This window comes from Leptonychotes weddellii, chromosome 10 (genome assembly GCF_054177405.1).
Source record: "Leptonychotes weddellii isolate Sample4059 chromosome 10, ASM5417740v2, whole genome shotgun sequence".
NCBI lineage: Eukaryota > Metazoa > Chordata > Mammalia > Carnivora > Phocidae > Leptonychotes > Leptonychotes weddellii.
The window spans coordinates 60,843,541-60,870,570 of NC_138378.1; positions in this window are offsets into that span (position 1 = coordinate 60,843,541).

The window sequence follows — 27,030 nt, forward strand, 5'->3', positions numbered from 1 at the left end:
CTAAATAGAGAGAAACCTTGAGCTATGCAAAGATGGAATGACAGCCTGGAGATACAGCGACACTCCAAACCCTGAAGTTTTTATTCATAGACTGAGTGGCCATTCAGTAGCTTATAAAGTGGACTCAAATATGATATATGTAAGTGGATAAGAGTAGATAAGCTGCAGTGAGAAAGTGAGACAGTGACTCCAGTGGAAAGAGGAACAGAAAATTCTGAGATTATCTTTTACAGTAAAGTTGCCCTAAGTTTAAGACCTCCATCCATTCCTAAGAAAATGGATAAGATCTTGGGCACTTTGTCAATTAAAGCAATTTGCTATTTATTTCATCTAGTTTCTTATGTAATAACAGAATTACCTCTTCTTAGATGCAGCTTTTGTTTATAGAACATGGTACTTTGATTTGAGGCTTAGTGTATTTATTTCTTTAACAAATACTTATATAGCACTTACAGTGAGCAGGAAATATTTGTGTGCTTTGCAAGTATTAACTCAATTTTCAAAGACCCATATGAGGTAGGTAACAATACCTTTCTCAGTTTAAAGATACAGAAAACTGAGGCACAGAGAGGTTAAGTAACATCCTTGAGGTCAAAGAGACAATAGTGATAGCAAACAAATTCAAATATAGGAAGACAGGGGCTTGATCTTTGGACTTAAACATTACACTGTTCAACATAAAATCAATAAATCACAACTACCATAAAGTTCTTCAGCAAGTATGTATTTTATGTTAGAAGATACTGAAAATGTTATTTATATGTTAAATTTGGAATGAATTCATTTTATATAATAATACACAGCATCAGTTTCATTGGCCCAGAATATGTTATCTATTATAAAAGTTGTATAGGAATGTAAAAACAGAAAAAGGAAAATAGAAATGTTATAATAGAATATCAAGGTAAAATTTACTTATTCACTAGCACCTTTAAATTCATTGACTGTCTCCTTTTCCAAATGGATTTTGAGAGGTAAGATTGGAAATTAATTGTTTAATGCATGCTTGCCTTTCAAAAAAGGAATGTTAAGGTAATCATGTGAACATGTAAGTTTCACTAAAGAACTCCATGATATAAATCACTTTATTAGGAAACCTAAAGTAGCATTAACATTCAATCCATGCCTTATCTAGTGGCAGCCATATTCATGGAACAATTTGTATGTGAATTTTTAAAAATAAGTTGATATTGAGGTCATCTAAGGATGGCTGTTTTATATGTATGATTTATGAACAATTGTGATCATGGTGTTTATCATCCAGACACAAGTACATTGAACAACCAATGTAAATCATAAAAATTGAAGAAAGGACCCAGAGACTTTTATATTGACACATGTTCCCAAGAAAACTGTGTCTTCATTCATGTTCTCTCAAATTGTTAATATATACATAAAATAATGCCATGGAGAATTTTCACCATGTCTAATAAAATATGTTACAGATGCACTTTGTTTGCATGAAAGGCCTCCAGTGGTATTCAGTATCAGAAGACTTTTTTTTAAAAAGATTTTATTTATTTGAGAGAGAGAGAGCACGCAAGAGCAGGGGGAGGGGCAGAGGGAGAAGCAGACTCCCCGCTGGATCACAACGTGAGCCAAAGGTAGATGCTTTAACTGACTGAGACACCAAGGGAGAGTGGACTTTTAAATGTATGAAAACTCAGATGGATAGTTTTTGAGACTGATGACACATAGATAGGTGTATAGATTGATTTTGCTGCTAAATAAAGGGAATACTTTTAAGCTCTAATTTCATTTATTAAATATCAAAAATAAAAGGCACAGTTACTTAAAAATTGTGTGTGGGCTCAGCTTTCTTGCAAGTGCCCAAAGAGACAAAACTTCTGATCCTTTTTTCCCCTGGCATTGGGGAGGGTAGGTGTAGATCAAGAAAGACAAGGACTTATTAAGAGAGGATATTCTCCCTGTTTAATATTTTTTAAAATGTCCCTGATGATGTTTTAGTTAAGAGCTGCTTTCAAACTAAGCCAGTTGATTTGGTGGCAATAACCACCTGTTCTGATAAAATGATGAGAAGTGGTCTATGGAATTTCCTGTAACTATGGCCATAGCTAAATTTATAATCTATTTATACATACCACCCCAGACTAATACTGACACAAATTTCACCTTTATTTGGTCTGGGAATGGTTTTATACCCATTCATGTGACTGCCTCAGCAAGCAGAATAAGGCATGAAATAAGTGCAGATAAATTATCTCTGTGGTGATAGTAATTATTTCTAAGGAGATAGTGGCCTACTCCTCTGAGTTATGAGGTAAACAGTTACCAATGATAGTTTCCCTTACTAATTCACTGACTGGTGTTTTCATCCCTTAATCCATCTTGGGTAGCTGTGGTGCCTAATGGAGATATCTGAATATTGTGGATGTGGCATTTGCAAAATAGTTTTTTTAAAATTATATTTATCTCTCTCTTTTTTTTAAAGGTTTTATTTATTTATTTTACAGAGAGAGACAGCGAGAGAAGGAACACAAGCAGGGGGAGTGGGAGAGGGAGAAGCAGGCTTCCCGCTGAGCAGGGAACCCGATGTGGGACTTGATCTCAGGACCCTGGGATCATGACCTGAGCTGAAGGCAGACGCTTACCGACTGAGCCACTCAGGTGCCCGCAAAATAGTTTTTAGATAGGTTTACCATTGTAATAAATATTAAACAAACATAGGTCGCATTTGTAGAGTTCTTATTATGTGATAAGCTTTTAAAATACTTCTATAGGTATCCCCAAACCCTATGAGGTAAACCGCATCATCATCATCATGGCTTTATGAGCAATGTACAGAAAACAATAATGTAAACATTTTCTTCCTCAAGTTCATGAACTCTTTAATTCTTTATCAAGGAATTCTTGTGATTTCAGGGACTCCAGGTTTTAAGAACCCTTGCAGAATCCTAAGTGGACTAAACCCTAATTAGCACTGTGTTCAAATTTCATGGTGCTTGGCCATTACGTAGAAATATCAGTTTTTTGAGGTTGCAAACTTTTCCATAAGAACATTCACTGTGTACTCCCATGAATACATTGACACAAATGAAAATATATTTTAAATATTTAATCCTATTGTCTCTATTAAGCATATCTGTATTTTGATGTGAAAATGGGTCTCACTTTAATTCAGAAAAGGCTAAGCCATGAGATGCCATATGTGAATGTAGAAACACTGTTATTTTGAAGCTCACCAAGAAAATACCCAAATGCTCCAATGGTGTGGCCTAACCTTGGTCTTCAGGGGCATGTTGAAATTGCTTAATTCATAAAACAAGTATCATCAGTGGGACTTTGCAGTTAATTGTCTACATATATTATGTCTTGAATGTCTTTATGAACAAGGCATGTTCTAACTATCTTTCACTCATTACTGGCAAACTATCCTGTTTTTCTCCCACCTCTGCTATGCTCTTATAATCCTGAATATTTACAGATGTTCACTGATATGAAATTACTGATTTATGCAGTTTCCTCAGAATAACTTTGCTGTGCACCTCAAAGCTGAAAGACAGTTTGAGGTTCAAGTTCCAATTAGAACTTAATACAAATCTCTTCTACAGATGAAAGCATACTAAAATAATTATTCCCTGGGAATTTCAAAACCCTTTTACAGCTTCCACTATTGCATTCTTGCCAAAATGAACTATCTGCTCATTTATTCTAAATTAGAATTGCGTAGTTAACAAAGATCAAGAAGATTAAAAACGTGGGACAAAGCCAGCATAGCATAGCATTTAGTATTTCCTTTTGTAAACACTGTTCTCCCATGCTTAGTTAAATATTATTTAAGATGCTATGGAACCTTTATAGAATGTTCAAATCATTAAAAATTTAAGTTGGACATTAAAACATGTATGAAGTTCTGTCAAGTATTATTAATGATTAAACTATGAGGAAATATGTTATTACAGTGTGTTCAATCTCTCATGTCCATTAAATCCACTTGGTAAGTATAAGTGGAAACAATATTAATTGCAATTCTTGCTTTCAAGTAGTCCTTTACATATCATAAAGAAATGAGGGTCTTACAGCACCAATCAATAAGTGATGAAAGGAAACCGCACACAGTGGCTGTAATTTGAATGGCCTTTCACAGAAATCTTATTATCCTCCTAGTAGGGATAGTGCTGAACAGACATCCTGCTTCCCGCTTTGTAACCAAATGCCTATGCATGTAGTACTGTGATTATATTACTATCTCAGGCCTTAGATCATCTTCAGCATCACAGAGTTCTGAAAATCCCATTAAGAAATCATTTCAAGGAAACACAAATGTTCTTTGAAATAATCTTCAATGCTTTTCTAATTTTTTATATGAATGTCTCCTTTAAACCTCTTCTCTAGAATGGGAAATAAATCCACTTGTATGTATGCACAGAAGGATATGTATATACAGTTTATTTACTTTCTATTTTAATTGCTTTCCTCACTAAATATAACACATAGAACGTAAACGTTTGCCAAACTTTATATGGGCTGTGCTTAACATGCATGATATTGGCATTTATAACTGAATTGATCCTGAAAAAAACTTCCTGAGTAAAATATTTTTTATAAAAAGGAGAGAGCATTGTTGCAAAATGGGGCTTTTATTTTTCCTTCTGAATTTTTTGGTCTAATGAAAAATAAATATACAAATTTCTCTTCACTTTTAATTGATCCTCATGGACTTGAGGGAATTTGTTTTTACATACATCTCCAAGGGAGACCTTCCATCTAACTTTTTGAGTAAGTCAGCATCATTCAATTTTCACTGACCAGAAGTTCTAAAATAGGTCCAGAATTTACATTAAATCCATCATTTTCTACTTTGGGGCAATGGATCAGCAGAAAGTGCAAGATAACCATATTGATTATAAGGGTAAAGTAGGCAAGAGCTAGTGAAGACTGCATCTTCTGATAAATTTAAGAATCATTTTACTCTTAAGTGCTTACTGGGGCTTTAATTATAAAGACCCATGATTTACTCCTATGGTCTGTCTTCTTTCATCTTCCCAGGTAAATTTAGAATTCTTGTGTATCAAAAATTGTTTGGCTTTTTGTTGAATTTCCTCCTGATATCCTAACAGAATTAAAAATGGGATTATTCCACTCAAGTTACAAAAAGTAAACGTCATTTGCTGTGACTGCCAGGTCCAGGTCCTATTAACACCTTTTCCTCTGAGAATGTATCCACCCAACCTTCTGCTGTTCCTATGTTCCAAAAAAATAAAACAGAACACAACCATGGTCATCCTACAGGGGTCTTCTTCCTGGCCATGGCTGATCAGGGCTAGATAATGGCTGTAAACCAGCCCAGTCAGATTCTCTTTCCTAGAAATTTAGAATTAAGAAAGATTCTAATTCAGTATGAGTTGTTTGCTTGGATTTAAGTCATTCAAATCTGACAGGTGGAGGTGAAGAGGAAATACTTTAAGCATGGAAAAGTGAAGAAAGCCCATCTATAAAGAAAATGAATAGGTATGAATTTAAAGCAGAGAAGCAAGAGTGAGAACCTGAGCAAGAAAAAAGAAAAGGGAGGGGAGGGGAAGAGAAAGGAAGAGAGGGGGTGGCAGACAGGTGCCATGGACTAGTCTTCTAGTCTTCTAGTCTTAAGTTTCACTTACCTAAGAAAACAGCCAACTTCATTTTTTTGGATTCTTTTTTAATGTCACATCAGTGGGTTTCATAACTTTTAGCAATTTATATTTTTTCCAGAAAGAAAAGAGAAGTTCTCACATTTTTGTTTTACCTTGAAGTACATCAGAGAAGTCATGTGTCTAAATCCTATAGTTCTTCCAGGTTTGGGAAACTTGGACTCCAAGACTTTTTTTTTCTTTTTTTAACTGATATTTGTAGCATATGCTACATGACTTGGTTTCCTAGGTAACAGCGTGTATAGACTTAGTTGTAAATTTTCTCTTTCCTTGAGCTCGAACTTGGGGGGGGGTGGGTAGTTCTAAAATATGTATGAATTTCAGGATCAGAAATTTCCCTCTCATCCTCCATTACCTCTTGCCACCTGCCTCCTCACAGGATCTATATTTATTAACTTTAAAGCAGATTTGCTGTCCTCTGATTTTCCACAGGTCCTCCGGAGCTCATTTCTAGCTTTATGACACTCCCAGCTTATGCTACCTAATGAGTCATAGAAATGATTTAAAATTTTATATATAATATAAAATTATAATATTAAACTATTCACTGAACATTCACTGAATACCAAAAACTTTGTCTTTTATATGCATTATTCATTTGATCTATACTACAGTTCTAGACACTAAATATGATTATGATCTCTTTTTTGTAGTTGAGGAAACTGATGTTTCATGAAAAGTAAATGACTTCAAGTAAAAAGCTAATAAATTAGTTAAGTCAAGACTGGAATCCATGTCTGTAAATGCTAGACTGATGACCTGAGTCAATATACCATGCCAGATGATCCAAAGCCATGTGCAGCTTATACCTTGTATCAGGGCATATGGAGAGGCAAGACTAGACTAGAATCAGGCTCCCTCTGGGGCCCCATAAAACACACGGTAGAGATATGCATTGGTATACGGGGAGAAATTTAACTGCAGCACCATGTATTTATCTCTCAAGGGCAGGCAGAGCATTACGTATCTCCTGTCTCACCATTACATAATGTCTTACTCATGGCAGGCTCTTAATAACAAATTGATTGATTAATAATTGGAACCATGAATGCATCCTGTACTGCCATTGTCAGGGCAACTGCTCTGAATTGTATCCTCTCCTTTTACTCCTATAAAATGCTTCAATGCAAAAGTCATCTATAAGTAACATTTCTTTATATGTATATTTTTCAAAATTTTCTGTATCTAGCCAGAAAAAATCCAAAAGCTTGGATTCGGGACTTTTTTTTGGCTATTTAAGCTCACAGTGATTTCTCCTACTTCTAACCTCCCGGAACACTGCAATAGTGCCCCTAATTCACCTTGGAGAACACCAGGGATTGATGGAATCTTATCCTTTGTCGTCATTTTTTTTTTTCAAATAAAGAAACTGAGGGTTAAAGAGATAGAGGGGATAACCTGATGATCAGCCCCACAGACAACTGAAAACTGCAGAACAAGAGGTACAATTCAGGTTTCTCGGTCACAAGTCCAGTGATAAATCTGCTCTGTCTCATGTAACCACTTTGGTCTTTACTACCTTGATCACCTCAATTAGTTACGCTTTTGGTTACAAGCAAAATAAACTGACTTTGGATAATTTACAGAGAACCGAACATATTTAAGAAGCACCCCAAATTGCACAGAATTGGTGGAGTGCTGAAGAACTTGGTCCAAAAAATTAGCAGGGGTTGAGAGAGACTGGGCACCCAGAACAACTGCCAAAGCACTGTCATCCTTCATAACCACAGTAGAGAGTTGTGGAAATAGCTATGGCCATAGGGTCATTAGTGGCCCTGCTGTCTCCAGATACCATGCAGCCTTCACCACCCCTGCTACTACTCCTGGAATGGTTTCCAGACTGGCTCCTGATTATGTGCATAAACATTTCCAGAGTCAAAGTCCCAAGGGGAGTAGCCCATGAGAAGGTTAGGTCAGAGGCCAACATTTTAGCTGCCAAGAACGGAGAAGACAACAAATATGACTCCTTTAGTTTTCATAATTGAAGATAAAACCTTGCCATTCTTTCTTGATATTTCCCCAAACAGAAGGGATTCAGAGATTGGGCAACAGTCAGTGAGAAGCATCCACTGAATATTGTCAAATAAAAAGTGTACTGGACAAAAACTGGCAAGGAAGACTTTAAGACTATTAAAGAGAGCTTGAATTCAAAAAGCAGAATTTTTAAGTGCTGGTATGAGCTAGTGGAGAAGTACTAGAGGAAGTTAGAGAGGAAGTCAGTCATTGAGATTAGGCCATCTGAGTTTGCTCATTGGTGCTTATCAAAGTTAGGGTCCTATACTCCCACAAAGACTGGGAAACAGGACCCTGTTTTTCTTAATGATTACATTTCAAAGCGTTGACTCCTAATTTCTTGGGAAAGACATCCTTGGTTTGTAAAACTGGCAACAGGATGGGAGAAAATTTTTGTCTCACAAGGACTGAGAAATAATTTAGGATAGAAGGTTTTCTAAAGTAAATGTTCTGAGCAAAGAACATATAGGCAGGAAGACAACTGTGTATAGTCAGAAAGACAACTATCTAAAGTTTAATCGAGCTGATGGGAATACTAAGTCCTTCTTGGTCTTAGTATGTCCGTGTTCTGGTTCTTCAGCTACAGAGAAAGCTTTACAAGACTTGAATTTACACTATTACCTATTTCTAGCTCAAATAGCTCATCACCATACTTTTTAAATATGGCAGTGGTGAAAGGTGATTAAGTATTTGACAGAACATAATAGAACATCATGAAACTTCTTTTAGTTTCCTCCTTTCCCCCACCAAAACTTTTTGAACAATATCTTACTCAAAGATTTCTCACATAACTTGAGGATAAAAACAGAAGTGTCTAAAAATATGAATAATTAGATTAAATATATTTCAAATTGAAGGATAAACAGTTCCTAGGCTAAGTTTATTGGAGACTGTTTATAGATACTGATAAAGAAAGTTTAAATTCTTGTCAGCAAGCCTCTTTAGAGAAATGCAGTTATAAAAACCTAATCACAGTTTCATTGGTTGTTGACTCTCTTTGCAGTTTTACTGATTACATTATTTCAATATACTCAAGTTTATATTTTGTTTCTCAACCGGTACATTGGCTGAACACCAAAAAAACTGTATATTTCATCTAACATTTTTAAATAAGGAAATTATAAACTTGTAAGAAATAGGGCTGCTGTATTGGGTTGTAGTAAAAAATGCAAAGAAGAAGATTGGCCCTCAATAAAACTATCCTTTATTTCTGCAAAACCTACTCTAGGGTGAACTTATCTTAATTCACTACTCTAAGCCACTATAAGGACTCAAAAACAACGAAGTACTAACACTGAACTGCAGCTACCTCCAACATACATATTTGGCAAACTGGAGTCCCTGTTTCTAGAAATCCTTCCTGCTACACACATTTTCTTCCCTTAGGACCCCATTACCTTTCGGAACAGCAATAACAACAAATCCAGGAGGCTATTGAAATGAAGAATGCGGACAGAAGCAATTGAGTTATATCAATGTATTTCAGATCCAAAAGGAAAGAACACTTTCAGAGTGATTTCTGCGATGACTGAATGTGCTCCAGGAAGCTAGAGACAGGGTTGAAATAAACTTGATTGTGTGTGTGTGTGTGTGCATGTGTGTGTGTATAAAACCTTAGACAAAGAAATATAATTCTTGATATTGTTTATCAAGCCAACTAAGACAACGCTCAAGCCTTAATCCATTCTCATTTGTGGATACAAAAGACACTAGCAAAAAATGGCCCTCTGATGGCAACTTTTATAAAGGATAATATACATTAAAGCTTGGCCAATGCAAGCATCTCTATCCTACCCAAAAGTATGACTGCAGGCCCCCTGGAGAATCTGTTCTAACCACAATTTGGTGATTGAGTGTTGTAGGAGGAAGCTCTGGAATAATGAGTGAATACTGTGAGATTTAGGTTTTTTTTTTTTTTTAAAGATTTTATTTATTTATTTGACAGAAACATAGCGAGAGAGGGAACACAAGCAGGGGGAGTGAGAGAAGGAGAAGCAGGCCTCCCGCCGAGCAGGGAGCCCGATGCGGGGCTCGATCCCAGGACCTTGAGATCATGACCTGAGCCGAAGGCAGACACCCAACGACTGAGCCACCCAGGCGCCCCGGTTTTTGCTCTGTTTTGATTTTTTTTTTTTGGTCAGCATTGCCCAGGATTGCTTGGAGGGCAGTAGTTGAGACATAGATTTCCTTTTTCTTTAGAACTTACCCCACAACTGCTTGAAACATAACTGGAATATAATAATGACAATGGTGATTCTTTTTATTGGTAACATGATTTAACATTTACATGTATTTTGTGTTACATGTTATATCTATTTGAACTTCAGTGGAACACTGTGAAGTCCACAGAGTAGGTTTTATCTCCCTTTTAAAGATGAGAATCCTGATGTCATTGAAAAGTAAATGGAAGATCTCAGCTTGGACTTCAGGTTTTCTGATTCCCAGTGCAACGAATTAACAACATAAACAACTTAGAACACTGGTGTATGGAAAGTGCTCAATAAAATGCTAGTCATCAGTGTTAATGATAGTAGTATTTTTATAAATATTTTACAATATCCCTCTCTGAATCAAATTCTCAACCAGAAATAACACATTTTACAGGACTTTTGCCCTGAGAAGCATTTTCCTATATTTCTTTCTCACAAGATCTCTTTTATTGTGCTACTTTAGAGGAGAATGCTCATTCTTCAAAAGACAGCAGGGCAATGTATTAGGTATAGGAATTGTCTGCAAGTAGTCCCTGAATGAACTGAGCTAATGTCTATACTTAGCCTAATAAGAAAGTCACTGATTATTTTCTTCCCTTCCAAACCTATGCTCCCATTTTCCCACTAGGATTCCTCTTTTATCACAAGTACACAGAACATCTGGGAGTCAGGGGTTCTATTGTTATTTAAGATAGCAATCTGCTGCAATTGTCTGCCTTCATTTACAACCAATCCCACTAGAAATCTCAATCACAATTTGGATGGCATGGATGCTAAGCAAAAGAGGAAGGAATCATTTGCTACAGTGGAACTCAGGAAAGAGAAAAAGGTAGATGAACTTGACTAACAAGGAAATAATTTCTACTCGGCAAAACTGAAGGTCGTGCTGTGACTGACAGCTAAATTTGAACTGAGAAGATTATAAATTAATCCCACCAAGCTGAGAAGCAGTTAAAACTTCAACTGGATTAGGCCATTAGGCCTATTCGATTCTTCAGGAGCTGTGTTCATTCATGAACTTTGTGGTCCTGGGCGCCTGGGTGGCTCAGTTGGTTAAGCGACTGCCTTCGGTTCAGGTCATGATCCTGGAGTCCCTGGATCGAGTCCTGCATCAGGCTTCCTGCTAGGCAGGGAGTCTGCTTCTCCCTCTGACCCTCCCCTCTCTCATGTGCTCTCTCTCATTCTCTCTCTCTCAAATAAATAAATAAAATCTTTAAAAAAAAAAATGAACTTTGTGGTCCAATGCTTAATGTCAAGGTGATTTTCCTGATTGTTTATTCATTGAAATCATTCTGTAAAGGAATAATTAACATTCACTAAAAACACTGTACTAGCCTAGTTCTTTTGGGCAGGAATAAGTCATTTTCAGTGCCGTTTATATTATTTTATTATTATATACTATTATGCTATTTTATTTATGACATTATGAAATTATTATTATTTTTTTGTTTCCCTTCTTCTTAAGGACTATCACGGGAAGAAATTAAAGAGGTGACTTGAAGGAGAATATAGTATCATGCTGATATGAAGTTGGTACTCAATACACAAATGAGTAAGTTCAGAAATATTTGTATTGTTCTGAAGGGGGTTAATGGATGATCATTTTTATTGTCAGAGCTCACCACGGGTCCTAAATGATTTCTGTGACTTAAGACAAAGAGCCAGCCAGAGGAGTTAGAAGTAGTGACTCAATTATTCTGGAGTATAGTTTCAGTTAAAGTTAGACTGATAAGTTTGATTTCCTGATGTAGCTGTCAAATGTTTAAGAAACAGAGGTGGGTTGTGGAGATGCTGATGCTCACAGGCAATCAGTATTTAGTTGTTCATTTAACACATACTTATTTAGAGACTTTTGTGTGCTATATACTGTTTTATGTGCTGGGTATATAGCATGAATAAGACCAAATTGTCTACTTTTATCACAAGTTACTAAACTCAAAATTTTAAACAGAAATAGGAATGTATTAGGGCATGCAACTTGAAAGTTCAAGGGGTGAAGCTGTCTTTAGATGATGCTGGATTCAAAGAACCCCAATAGTTGTCATTAAGATGTTATCCCTGTTTTCAGTCTTGTTTTCCTCTGATTTTGCTACTTGTCAGGTTTTCTTCATTTAGTAGCCTTTGAATGTCAAGGCATACATTGTAAGAGCTGGGTAAATTCCACGGGAGAGACTGTCACCTTGTTAATTATCATAACTTATGTCCCAGAACTGAATGAGATGTACAACAATAAAGCAGCATTGTAGAAAATGGAAATTTCCTGATTACCCAAATCTGGAACTGCAGTAGGGATGGGAGTGGGTGGATGTATGAAAGGAGTCTCACCCTAAACACAAGGACTGAGAATAGGAGAGAAATAATTTCCTAAGAAAAACCAGGGTGGCATGGCCAGAATCATAGGAAATGGATGATGAACAAGCTGATCAATAAATGTCCACTACTTAATTTGTGTGACTAGTTATTCAACTTAAATGATAAAATATGGTGGAGTGCCTGCGTGGTTCATTGGTTAAGTGTCTGACTTTAGCTCGGTCATGATCTTGGGGTCCTGGGATGGAGCCCTGCATAAGCCCTGCATCAAGCCCTGCATCAAGCCCCGCATCAAGCCCCACATCCAGCCCAGCGTTTGGCTCCATGCTCAACAGGGGTTTGTTTCTCCCTCTGCCCCTACCCCTGACTCATGTTTGTGCTAGCTCTCTTTCTCTCTCAAATAAATAAGATCTTTTTTTTTTTTTTTAAAGATTTTATTTTATTTATTTGACAGAGAAAGACACAGCGAGAGAGGGAACACAAACGGGGAGTGGGAGAGGGAGAAGCAGACTCCCCGCCGAGCAGGGAGCCCGATGCGGGACTCGATCCTGGGACTCCAGGATCATGACCTGAGCTGAAGGCAGTCGCTTAACCAACTGAGCCACCCAGGCGCCCTCAAATAAATAAGATCTTTAAAAAATATTAAAATGTTGTTTCTGATTAAGAGATAAGACAATCCTAAAACACATTAGCTAGAATAGTGAAATTAAGATGCTAGAAAAGAAACTACTTGTGTGAGCTTTGGACTGTGGTGCTATATTCTCAAGGAAATCATAGGGAGATCACCCCTTCCACCTCATCCTTAGTGTCAAGTTCTTAAATGGGCAACTTTCTTTGTGTCTCTTGCGGGAGGAGTGAGATTTATTCTTAGGAGTACTGGTTTATCTCTGGTTCACCTTTAAACTACTAGCCTTCTGGGTGGGGGTCTCCTACTAGATTTTATATTTTGGCTACACTCTGAATGTTGTCTCTTGCACTCTGGGTCTTTCGGGGCCATTTAACCTGATTCAGAAGATGCTTTCAATAATAAATATGGCTTTCATGCCCTATTTATCTATCTGAATTTCCATCTTCATTTAGTTTTATCCTGCACATGCCCTACCTTCTAAGTTCAATGATGTATTTAAAATAATTAAAATACTTTTTTCCCCAGAAATTTTAGTTGTTTTCACAGAAATAGAGTCTACCTGTGTATGTACTTAATCATATTGCTGAAAATTGATGTCTGAAAGTGGTTTTCTAACTTTATTTTGTTGGCCGTGGAACCATTTTATATATATATATATATGTAAAGATTTTATTTGAGAGAGAGGGAGAGCATACAGAGGGAGAGGGAGAGGGAGAAGCAGACTCCCCACTGAGCAGGGAGCCCGACATTCAGCTCAATCCCAGGACCCCGAGACCAATACCTGAGCCAAAGGCAGACACTTAACCTACTGAGCCACCCAGGTGCCCCCGTTATGTTTTTTGAGCAGATGACTTGTGTGTTTTAGAATAATTATTGGCTATTGCAAAAAGAAAAAAAATAGATAAGCTGGGAATAGAAGGCAGAGAGATAATTTAGGAACCTAATTCATTTGTATAAATAAGATCTACAGTGAGTATAAAATAAAGCTGGGTGATTTATAAATATAAATATAAATATAAATTATAAGTATAAATATAAATAAAGCTTCTACATTTCAATGTAGAAGAGGGAACAAATACTAGAAAATCAAAGATTTCCAAGTACAGAGATACAGATGCATCAGGCTCAAGAATTAAACATTATCTCTTGAGTCCACATTGCTGGAGAATACCAGCATGGTAGTCTATTAAGTTTAGCTAAAGGACACGTTGGAGTTCAGTTATAAGATCAACTAAATCACCACAAATATAAACTGTTTCAAAGATCTTTTCTCACTACAGTAGCATAGTCTGTTTGGGTCAATTACAGAATCAGAATTAAACTTAACTAGGCATTGTAGCAGATATAAAGCCCTGAATCACAGCAAGTGGCAAAACTGTGGAACGACTTTGGATGCCAGTGGAATTACTCACTGGTGCCACCTAGGTGACAAAGTATGTAACTTATCAAGTAACATATACATTGATTAGAGGTATTTTTAAAAAGTGATAATTTTTTGAAGGCATTTAAAAATGTTCCCTAAACTGAAGTGCACCAGATATGAGAAATGAAGTTCTACCTTAAAACTGTGTCCAAAGTTAGTGAAGGCTCAGCTGCAAAATTACATTTCTTGGGAAAGACTTCCTAATGATTCCAGGACTTATTAAGTCATTTTTAATTCTCTCATGAATTTATTTCTGTACCACACAGTTAACATATTCTTCTGAAATAAATTGTTTTGTAATTGACAACAATAAAAATTTATCTCTTTAGAGAGATAGTGTCGAGTAATGTAAAAATGTGGACTTTGGAGACGTTCAGGGAGTGACCTATTTGCTGGGTTTGAATCTAGCTCCAATGCTTCTTAACTGGGAGATTTTCCACAGATATCTCATTTTCTCTTTGCTTTAGTCACCTAATAGGTCAAGTAAACTATTCTTACTTTGGAGGACTTCTTTAAGTTTTGAGATGAGGTAAACTGACAAGTTCAGTAGCTGACATGTATTAACTTACCAACCTACCTCTATGATTTCTATGCATCATAGCACTGGTCCTAGCCAGAGCCATCAGGCAAGAAAAAGAAATAGAAGACATCCAAATCAGAAAGGAAAAAGTAAAACTGTCTTGGTTCGCAAATAACTTGATCTTATAAGTAGAAAACCCTAAAGACTCCTGAAAAAAAAAAAATACTGTTAGGTTGGAAATAATAAACAAATTAAATAAAGTTTCAGGATATAAAATTAACATGGGAAATCAGCTGTATTTCCATACAATAACAATAGACTATCCAAAAAGGAAAGCAAGAAACAATCCCAATAGCATCAAAGAGAATTAAATCCTTAGGATTTTGTTGGGAGAAAGGGGAAAATGGGGAATTACTTTTCAAGGGGTATAAAGTTTCAGTTATATAAGATGATTAAGCTCTAGAGATCTACTGTACAATACTGTGCCTATAGTTAAAAATACTGTATTGTATGCTTAAACAATGTGTTAAGAGGGTAGATCTCATGTTAAGTGTTCTTACCACAATTTAAAAAATATAACTTTATCAAATAATAGTTTTCATTATATATTAGAAGGCATCTGAACATTTTGTGTGTGTTGTTTGTGTGTGTGTGTGTATGGATGTGTGTATGTGTCCCCCTTATGTTTTGAGAGCTTTGTAGGATGGCATTATGTCTTAAAATAAAAGGGTAGAAGTCATGCAACTTCCCTGAATATCATTTTTTCATCTTTTATCTGAGAGAACTAAATAATTGTATCTAAGGTCTACTCAAGTTCAAAGCCCACTTCTATGTTCTGTGGTGTCCCTTTTGAATGCAGGCGGTATGTAAAATAGTGCTAAACATGAAGAAATAATGACTGCATAAAAGCATGTTGAATAATAGCTGTTAAAATTCAGAAGGCTGAATTTGAATTTTTGTAAATTAAAATCTGAACTTTAGTATTTAAGGTTTCTCTTGTCTGTATGTGTAGCTTTTTAAAGTTTTGGATATATGTTAATTTTTCATGAGAGTTTTCCATTCAACTGTGTGTGTGTATGTGTGTAAATAGAAATCTTGCTGTGAATAAAGAAAACATCTCCTATTTTTAAAAACTTTGTCATATTGCTGTGACAGTTTGAATGTTCAAATTAAAAAAATATAGGAGGAAGAGTGTTTTTCTTCCATTTTTATTACCCATAAAGAGAGCTGTTGGAGTTTGTGAACTAAAAGAAGAGTAAGGAGGGAGAGAGAAGCAGGAGGAAAAGCTTCATCAGGCAGTGGTTAAGTGTGTATAATAAAGACACAGTATAGAATGACTCAGATTGAAGAGATCTTGGAGTATACAGACTGAACTACTTTAAATAGATATAGAAGGAGAATCAGAAAATGTCACTTTCTGTGCTTCTCTGTGGGGAAATTGGAAAGTAAAGTTTTATGTTGAACAGAGAGATAATATTTTTTTTCCCAAAGCCATGGACAAGCAGTTACTGAATTCCTACTATTTGCACTGTTAGACATTGTGGGCTGTACAGTAGGGTGAAAGTCCTTGATCTCAAGCAGCTTACATTTCAGATGAAAGGGAAGGCAGGAACTAAATAAGAATGGAGAAGTAAATGAGGGACGGAAGAATGGAGAGAAAGAGGAGTGAGTGAATGAAAGCAGGGAGTGATGAGCATATTTTGTGACATGCAATGTGCTAAGGTATTTGAATTCACTTGCAACGTTATAACACTCCCACTTAATTAAATAGGAAAGCAGATAAACAATTATGAGATAAACTTTGTTATATATAAATATGTCATCTAAGTTTCATATACGTTGATTCTAAAGCAAAACAAAATGCTAAACTAATTGCTGTTGATTTGTCTTGAACTGATCATTACTGATTTAAATTAGCAGAGGATTCCTAAAGATAAGTCGTGAGACAAATGTGGAACACAAAATGATGCAGTGGAAAGCTGCCTTCTGTTTAACTTTTTGGCAGTTACATCAATACATTTACAAAACTTCTATTTTAGTTAAAGACTTATACAGACGTAAAACAATCGGTCTTTCACTTCCTAAATAACTAATGTGGAAATTAAAACAAATAAAACTTGTGGCTTGCCATGTTGGCTTAATAACACTCCTGCCTCTGATATTTAAGCAGGAACTGGATTTTTGTTCCATTGTCTTAAACTGACAAACTGTTCTCCAAACTAGTGAAATCAGTAATGCAAGGAGAAAACTAGAAGTGAAGACAGTTATGTATGATTGTCTTTACAACATACAGCCTCATGGACATTTCAATGACACTTTCCTGTTGTGAGTGAAATCATCACAATTATATTATACTCTCCTATACTCTGATTAACTAGTGAGAATAGAAACAAAATAGTTTTGGGGAAGAGAATTATGAATAAAAGCTGGTTTCTGTCAATGCATGGTAAAGTTAGTACTGGGGATATTTAATGTTCCCCTGAGTTTCCTAAACACTTCCATTTATATGCATGTATGGGTGATTTAGATGGATTCCAACTTCTATCTTAAAATAACTCTGTCATACAAGATGATTTCTTTTACCTATTACTGCTAACATATCATATATTTTGGATCAACAAGTTGAAGGAATATAAGCTGTATAAATTCATAACTGGGAATTGCCTGATGTCCTTTTTCACTCTAATAAGAAAACAGGAAGGACAGACATCTTTCTATTGCTTATCCACATAGGAAAAGTTATATGAAAGGCACAGTTATTATGTACACACAGATATACATGTATGAATATATATTCTTATATGTAGAGAAGTTTTATTTAAAAATTATCAGGAAGTAAAAAAAAAAACCCACCATACATCAAGTTGACCCCTCTCTTTCGAAATTTCTCCCATCTCAAAGTTTTAAGACTTAACAGTTACCCTGCATACTTTCGTTAGGCTGAGTCACCATGATAAACAGTCCATATATACTATATACTTTATTGTTAGTCTCTGTGTTCATCAAAGCCCATTAATTGTTATATTCTCAATCTAGGTATTCTTTGGAATAAGTAAAAAATATAATCCAGATAGTTTCTCTGCAGTTTAATATATAATGTTGACTTTCTTTGGTGCTTATAACAAAATGATAACTCTTCATCCTCCCTACAATGATCTATGTGATCTGATATCTTAATCTACCTTACCAAACCCCATTTTCTAATACTCTTCCCATGCACTGTCCTATAGCATCACTGGGCTTCTTTCTGCATTTTAAATGTATCAGTTCTTTTTTCCCCTTGGGGTTTATGCATTTATTACTTCTTTGTCCTGAATGCTTCTCCTTTAGCCCTTTTCCTGGCTGGATCTACCCTGGAATTTAGGTCTCAACTCAAATATTATATCCTTAGCAATGCCTTCCTTGATTATGCATACAAAGTGGCTTCTCATTTCCTTATAGCTTGGCAACTTGTTTATTACACTCATGATGCTCATCACAATTTGTAATCATCTTATTTGTTTACTGATTTATATTCTGCTTTAAGTATTCTTAGATGGACTTCCCATTAATATTTTGAAAGGCAAAGAGAAAAAGCAGTTCTGTGACAAGAGCTACGCAAACTCTCAAGTTAAGAGATGCACAGTCCCCTCCAGACTTTTTTAACCCCAGAGTATGAAGCATTTTGAACCAAAAAGCATCCTACTCCTTTAATTTTAATATACTAAAAGGAATAGTAAAGGTCTTAGAGGATAATGGGACAAAGGAAGGAAAGAAATGTCCCAAGCACAAGAAGCATTTACAAAGCCCTTTTCTGAAGACAAGAGAGATGGGAAAGTATGGTGAGTATGAGAAACCAAATGGGATGTAGCTTGGATGAAGAAGGTAGTGGACAGGGAGAGTTTTGCAAGATAATGTTAGGGAAATGAATTGAGGGAAATGGTGTCACCTGGGAGCATCAAGCAATAGATGTTAAAACTTTTGTCTAATTTTACCCACCCTTGCAGATTGTTACTTCTTTTATCTCATTAATGTTTGTCACTAGCTATTCCTCCCTTTCTCCATAAAACAGCATCTTCCTATTTGTGACTGGTATTAAGACAAAGAATTTCTATTCCTAATATATAACCTCACATTTGTTTTACGGTCCCTTATATCAAAGTTTGAATCTGACCTAAGTTCTAAACTCACGCAGTTGTCTGGAATCCCTGGTCTAACACATATCAACACATATTTCTCTCTCAAAAACATAAATGCATGTTTCCTAAAGTGAAGAGAAACTGATGAACAAAACAGAACAAAAATCCTGATTGAGGTCACATCAACAATTTCAACAAATCAACAAAGAAATTAAAGGGAATGAACTTAGTTCCTTCCTAATAGCATTTCAGTTTGTTTCCATATTGCCCTTTTTTTTTCTGGTATTATGCAGTTAATGCAATCTAATTCAGTAATGTCTTCTGAATGATTAAGCCATTTATGATTGAACCTGATGAAGGAAATGAGAAAGCCTCTTAAACATCTAAATAGAATAATTCCTATTAACTGCTGTAAATCACAATCAAAATGCTATTGAATTCAATATTTTGCTCAGGCACAAATATTTCCAGAATTGAAACATTTTCATCAATACTTGTAATGAAACTTAGAAAAGAAATCAGAACTTCTAACATTAGAACTATTTTTAGAGTTAGCAGAATTTTCTCTTTGAACAATATTTTGTGGAGATATTAGTGTTCCCTCTACATGAATAGCAAGTGGAAAGATCAGGTCATCAGAGGATTTTTCATGCTAGTGCCCTTCAACATATCAAGAGGAGAAAATAGACTTCTTAGAGTCTGATAAGATCTGATATTATCTTTTGCAGAAGAATTCACATTATATTCTGAAACCTGTAGGGGTTATACAGGACAATCTGCAACTGTTTGGTTTTGTTATTAATAAGCATGTTTCCCCATATATACCACTTACCAAGTATTAACCTATTTGAATAATATGAATGCATTACTTGTGCTAGAAGGTTTACTCACGTTAATATTATCCTTGAAATAAACATGCTTTGCCATCTCTGCTCACAATTTTAAGTGATTTGCACACAGGTAATGATAGAAGTTGTAGCTCTGCACTATTTTTTTGTTTGTTTTGTTTTGTTTTTTAGGTTGGAACATGCATCTGTGCCCTAACTTGTACAAATGGGGATACAGCTCCAGTCTTCAGTTCTAGGCTCAGTTGATGCCAGGCAAGATAAATGTATATCTGCAGCTGCATGTTCTTGGACGGAATATGGGTTGGTTGGTTGTAAAATAAAAAGCATATATTTTGTTGTAATAATATTATACAAAGTTTCAGGCATTTTATATATAGGTATATATATGTATTTTATGTGTAAATATAAATAATATATCTGTATATGTAAATATATTTGTATAAATATTATCACAGGTAAAGTGAATTACTTTTAAAATATATTTTACATAGGTAAATAAAATAATTTTCCTTAAACAAGATTTTTTAAAAGATTTATTTATTTATTTGAGAGAGAGAGAGAAAGAGTGTGCATGTGCACAAACTCATGTGCAAGTGGGGGGAGGAGCAGAGGGAGAGACTCTCAAGCAGACTCCCCATTTAGTGTGAAGCTCAATGCAGGGCTCAATCCCATGACGCTGACATCATGACCTGAGCCAAAACCAAGAGTTAGACGCTCAACTGACTGAGCCACCCAGGCACCCCTCTTTCCTTAAACAAATTAAAAAAAAATGGTGATGGACAAAATCAACCAGGATTTACATAAAATAACACTACCAATACCTGTTAATTCCTCAGTGATTCTGATAACACGAAAACTGTATAAGCCAAAAGAAAGTAGTAAGAGCCATACTTCCTTCCATATAGTCTCCAAAAGTAAGACTGTACGCTGTATGGATTACAAGCAGTTCTGCTCTTAGACCCAGGCAGGCAGGGCCTCTGCCTTAGGTCCTTTGCTTCTGGGGCAACATGTTTTGGAATAGTTTCCTTGAAAATAATTTTTCTCTGGTGTCTGGGACAGTGTCAAGCTGATGGTGCCATTTGGATAGCGTGCACCAAATTTGAGCTGGGATCAGTGTGGGCCCTGAAGAGCTCTTCAACGCTTCTCTTCATGTGTGAGGTTGGCCAGATGTTCCTAGGAGCTTCAGGATTCATGCTTATGGTTGCCCCAGGACATTGTAGCCAGGCCCTCCTGGTAGAGCAGTATCTTTCACAGAACCGTGTGAGACTGGGCCACCAGTCTGGTGTTGAAGAAGTTAATTTAGGTGGCTCAAATCATTTATATAAAAAGAATGCCAGAGAATGTTTTGTCCAGGGTCCTGCATAGCCTAAAGGTAGCCCTGATTACATGCCATTAAAGTTTAAGTTTTATGTTGATAAACATTTATACAATTCTCAGTACATTTTAGTCTACACATTTGAATAATAGATTCAAGATAACCTGACAGGGTACAATGTCATTTTGAGGCAAACATAGTGAACATAAAAAATAACTCCCTTGGTTTCTTTCATTGAAAATAAAACAAGCTATTGTTATCAAACATTGTATCGATAAATACTGAAGCTGACAATTAAAATGGGTATTCCAACCACACTCAGGGAAGTTACTATCCAGCACATCAAGAAGAAGCACCTGAATTAGAAAAAGTACTGAAGTCTATGCCACTGATACCGTGGTGTCCTGGAAAGTGTTGCTGTAAAACAAGCTGCTCGAAAACCTAAGGGTCTGGAGCAATACCAATCATTTATTCTACTCATGGATTTGCATCCTAGGTAAAGTTGATAAGAGATAGCTTTCACTACTTCACAAAGCATCAGCTAGGGCATCTCAAACAGGGCTGAAAGATCCATTTGCAGGATGGTCCACCCAACTGGCTGGCAAAATTGCTAGTGTGTTGGCTGGTAGATTAGTCAAGGCTGTCAGCTGCCCTCAGACCCTCACAAGAAGGACCTGTTGCTAACTGGGCTTACCCAAAGCTGGCAGCGTCATCTAATAGTGAATGTTCCAAAAGGTAAGAAGTAGAAATTGTCAGTATTTTTTTTTAATTTTTTTTTTAAAGATTTTATTTATTTATTTGAGAGAGAGAATGAGATAGAGAGAGCATGAGAGGGGGCAGGGTCAGAGGGAGAAGCAGACTCCCTGCCGAGCAGGGAGCCCGATGCGGGAATCGATCCCGGGACTCCAGGATCATGACCTGAGCCGAAGGCAGTCGCTTAACCAACTGAGCCACCTAGGCGCCCAAATTGTCAGGATTTTTATGCCTAGGCCCAGAGATTGGCTCTGTACCCCCCGTGCGATTCTATTGGTCAGAGGAGTCACAGAGCTTCCACTTGTGATTCAAAGGGATAGGACATAGTTGCCATTTTTTAATGGAAGCAATGTCACAAAGTATCTATGAGTATCTTTAATTCACAACAGGTACAAGCAGATAACTACAGTTGGAATTATTTGTCTGATTCTAAAGAAACTGTCTAGACTCCAAGGAAAAATCTTCCATTCTAAACAACGTAGTGTAAGAAAACGAGTGTCCCAAACTGCTTTGCCATTATGAATCTATGACCACACCCAATCAGAAGATAAAACCACTTCTACAGAGCTGAAGGAATTATTGTATTATCCATACTTCCATGAAAAAGGCGAGGAAATCATTGTTTCATGCCACTGTTGAACTATTTAAAAAGCCTTATTTGAAGCTATACTAAGCCAGAAATTTACAGGTATGTGAACTAAACTTCCTACATCGTTTAATCTAATTTCAGTGATGTTTTCTATTAGTTGCAACTAAGATTATACTGACTTGAACAGTCATTTTAAGTATATAGAAACAGAGGTCCATTCAGTGAAAAGACTCAAACATTTTAACAGCAGTTTGGTAGCAAAATCAGTACTTAATCTAGTGCTTCTTCTACCACAGTTTGCCTTTCCTATGTCCATGTTTTACTTGATATTATCAACCATGTGCTACATTTATCTTCATTTATTATCTTGAAGAAGTTGATCGAAATATTTTGTTTGAATAGGTAGATATAAAAATATAAGTAAATATACTAAAATAAGCAAAATGCCACAATAAATTCTTCATTAAAAGTTAAATGAATATAACTTAATGCTTCATTTTTTTCATAAGTGAATTTTCTTATAGTCTTTTAAAAGACAAATCATACTCTAAGATGTCTGGGTTAAGTATCAGTTGTTGAATCATTTGAAGAGCTACAAAAGTCAGATCTCCACTGTTGCAATGAGTGGTTTAGTGTGTTAACTCTGAAACACTGCCTGAGAATCAAATTTGAAAGTTCTGCCTAAAGCCTTTTGAAACAGAATTTTCTGCATGTAATATTTCCCTATTCATCATTAATTGTCCTTCAGAAAAGGATATAAATGAGTTTTACCATAGGCAAAATTGACTCAAATACAATTTCTTCTATGCCAATGGCAGATTTGTGAGTAAATAATAATGCTTCATAAGTATAAGAAGGCTTTAAATATTTAAAAAGAAACTGAAAAGCCCTGAATATTGAATTAGTAAAGCTCAATGCTAATATCAATACTAAAAAAGGGATAATGATAATCCATTCACTAATTCATTCATTCATATATTAATTTATCCAACAAGCATTGTTGAGCCTCTGATGTTATGAGAAAGACCAAATTATGTGAATTATGGGGTAAAGAACAGAGGAAGGAGATAGCTTGGTTTATTCCAAAATATTAGCTAATAATTGTAGCTAACATTAATACTTATTATGTGCTTAAAACTTGAAAATCTATTTGCAAGCACTATCTCATTTAATTTTCATCATAATCTTGTCACTTAGTTTCTGTGATTATCTCCTTTTCAGAGATGAGGTGACTCAAATGTTACTCAAATGCTTTATGGTGACAATTGAATCAACTGAGGAATAAAGATACAGAGGATGTCAAAAAAGAGGTAGTGTGATAAAACTTTTGTTTTTTATTGCATGTGATTATTTTCTATACAGGATTTCAAAAAAGATTTTATTTATTCATTTGAGAGAGTGAGTGGGGGGTGGAGGGCGGGAGGCAGGGAGGGGCAGAGGGAGAGGGAGAAGCAGACTCCCAGCTGAGCAGGGAGCCCTAGGTAGGCTTGATCCCAGGACCCTGGGATCATGACCTGAGCTGAAGGCAAATGGTGCTTAACTGACTCAGCCACCCAGGAGCCCCTCTATTCAGGATTTTTATGAACAATTCCTCTTGCCCCTCTCTCTACCAACATTCAGGCAGCAGCCAGGATTCTCCAGATGAAGAGATGACAAAGCAAAAATGCAGAGATAAATGAATAAAATTATTTTTGAGTTTCAAAAACTGGATTAAACCAAAGACAAAAGGTTTGAAAAATATGTCATAGCTGATTTTTCCTGCCCTAGAAACTCATAAGTTTTGCCTAAACTAGAGAGGAGGGGAAAAGAATCAAATTGGAAATAAAGAGAACTTGGTGAGTTCCTGTGAAGGGGGCCCTGGCCGTTCCCCCTCTGATTGAGGCCTAGAAGTAAGAAAGCAAGAGAAATGTCTGGAAGAATTTGGTAGCCTGGGGCAGAAGGAGTTTATACTCCATTTTCCAGTCAAGCCCAGGGAAGTGACAAGACCTTAAGTTCCCTTTATGGACAAGAGCAGATAAAATGTGTAAGTGGTGTGGATGTCTAGCTACAAAGACTATGGACAGCCCGGCAGTGTGGTTCAGGAGATGTGGGTGTTCTCTACTGTTATCTAGATTGGCACTGATATGACACAAGGCCCAAAGAAACCTGAGTTCTTGTGGTCAAAAGGAAAGAGTGGCCACTCTAGACTAATAATTAGTCCAAATGGAAATGCAGATATCACCCAGCTATCTCCATCATTGATAGCTGATAACACTAAACACCAAATATCACTGCCCTTCCTCCTCTCTCCATTGATTGTTCAAAACCATATTGGCCCAGAAGATTAGAGGCAATCACTTGAAAAATAGAAGAATCCTAACTTGATCAACACTCATCACTCTACAGAATGATGCTTAAAAGGAAACTAAGTTCATACATGGAAAGATAAAGAGATTTACATTTCTTAGACACCTGAGAATGATTCTCTATAAATATACCTTTACCAACTGGTATGGAAAGAATGGAATACAAATTTATTACCACCGTTAAAAATCCAAAGGTGATGGGGCGCCTGGGTGGCTCAGTTGGTTAAGCAACTGCCTTCGGCTCAGGTCATGATCTCAGGGTCCAGGGATGGAGCCCCACATCGGGCTCCCTGCTCGGCGGGAAGCCTGCTTCTCCCTTTCTCACTCCCCCTGCTTGTGTTCCCTCTCTCGCTGTCTCTCTCTGTCAAATAAATAAAAATAAAATCTTGGGTGCCTGGGTGGCTCAGTTGGTTAAGCGACTGCCTTCGGCTCAGGTCATGGTCCTGGAGTCCCTGGATTGAGTCCCGCATCGGGATCCCTGCTCGGCAGGGAGTCTGCTTCTCCCTCTGACCCTCCCAACCCTCCCCCCTCTCATGTGCTCTCTCTCTCAGTCTCTCTCTCTCAAATAAATAAATAAAATCTTTAAAAATAAATAAATAAAATAAAAAATAAAATCTTAAAAAAAAAATCCATAGGAGATTTATATTTCCTTTCTTCCCCTTTCTTGATGAAATAAAATGGACTCTCTCTCTCTCTCATATATATATGGGCAAGAGGAGATAAAATGTGCTCTTCTTATAAAAATATATATAAAATACATATATGCTTTCAAAGCTTGGATTTCTTTCCCCAAAAGAAGATTAAGAAATGACAGATTGATTCTTAAAAAGTACAACCTGATAGCTAATTGGAATAAGCATCATAAATGGAAATAAACGTGGGTGGGTTCAGTTAGAAGATGATGGCCAAGTAACAGTGGACACTGTGGCAGTATGCAGACTTTGCAGTTTTTAGCTTAAAACATATTTAGTATCTTGAGAATATGTAACCAATTACAGTTACACTTCGTTGATTACTACTTGCCTGGGGATGTTAGACATAAGCAGTACTACCACAATGTAAGGCAATCATATTCGGTCAAAATGAGATTTTTGTAATTTTTTGCATTGTCAAGATTGTATTTGATAAGCTGTATATTTGGTAAGCTGATTATATTCTCTGTGTGTCAAAGATTCTGGTAAGGCAAAAAATGGGAAAGTCATGATACCCCCCAAAACATACATACACGACCAACCCATAGAATTTTCTGGACATTTTGTAAGAAGATGTATTAACCACTGTAAAGGAGAAAACGTACTTTCCAGGACGTGTAAATTGTTATTGTAATTTTATAACAGCCTTTAAAATATTCATATAATTTGTCCCAGAAATCCTAGTAATAAATATTCAATATTAAAAATCATCATAAAACTCATCAAAGGTTCACATACCAATTATTCTTCAGAATGTTATTTTAATATTAATGACAACTTAATTTTCTAACAAGAGAAAATTAATTAATTAAACAATATACTAGCAGTCCCTAAAAACTATTTTTTGAAACTTACTTAGTGGCATAGTTAAACATATCACAAGATAGGAAATAAACAAAGCAGGTTAAAGCAAAAATAAAATTAGTTTAATTTTTTCTATCTAAGGGATACATATACTAATATTTCCAATAATCACCTCTGATGTTAAGCTTATAGATAATTTTTATATTCTTTATAATTTTCTGTATTTTCTAAATTTATTTTTAAACTCCTTGCTTTTGTGTAAACTTTTTCAATAATAAAAGATATTTAAAAACATAAAGTAAGTGTACAAAATGTAACATAAAAACCTAAAAACTTGGCTGGATGCTCTTATTTAGTATTCTGCCTGCATGGGTCTAGCTTTGAATACTGCTGAGAAGAAGGAAGAAAACAGAACTACAGGGTCAATACACACCAATGCTCAATGAGTCTCCAAAGACTCAGCTTGGATGAGCCCCAAAATATTCAGCTGTGCTACTGAAAATTAACCTGTACCATCTGAACCTCTGAGGTTTATAATAATGAAGATAAAATTTGGCTGAGTTGAAGAGATAAAAGTAGGAAGAACAGTTCACTCAGACTCTCATAATTTCTTGTAGTTCTTAAAATTTCTTGTAGTTCTTAAAATTTATTTTTGTCATTATTACTAAGACTGAATGCACTGAAATACGCATTAAATTATAAGCCTGAATGTGTTTATCTAAAATACATTTCCATTAAACTCTATGTTTTTATTTTTATTTACATAAGGAAAATGGATTCAATGTTTGTTTTTGATATAATTCATGTGTGCTTG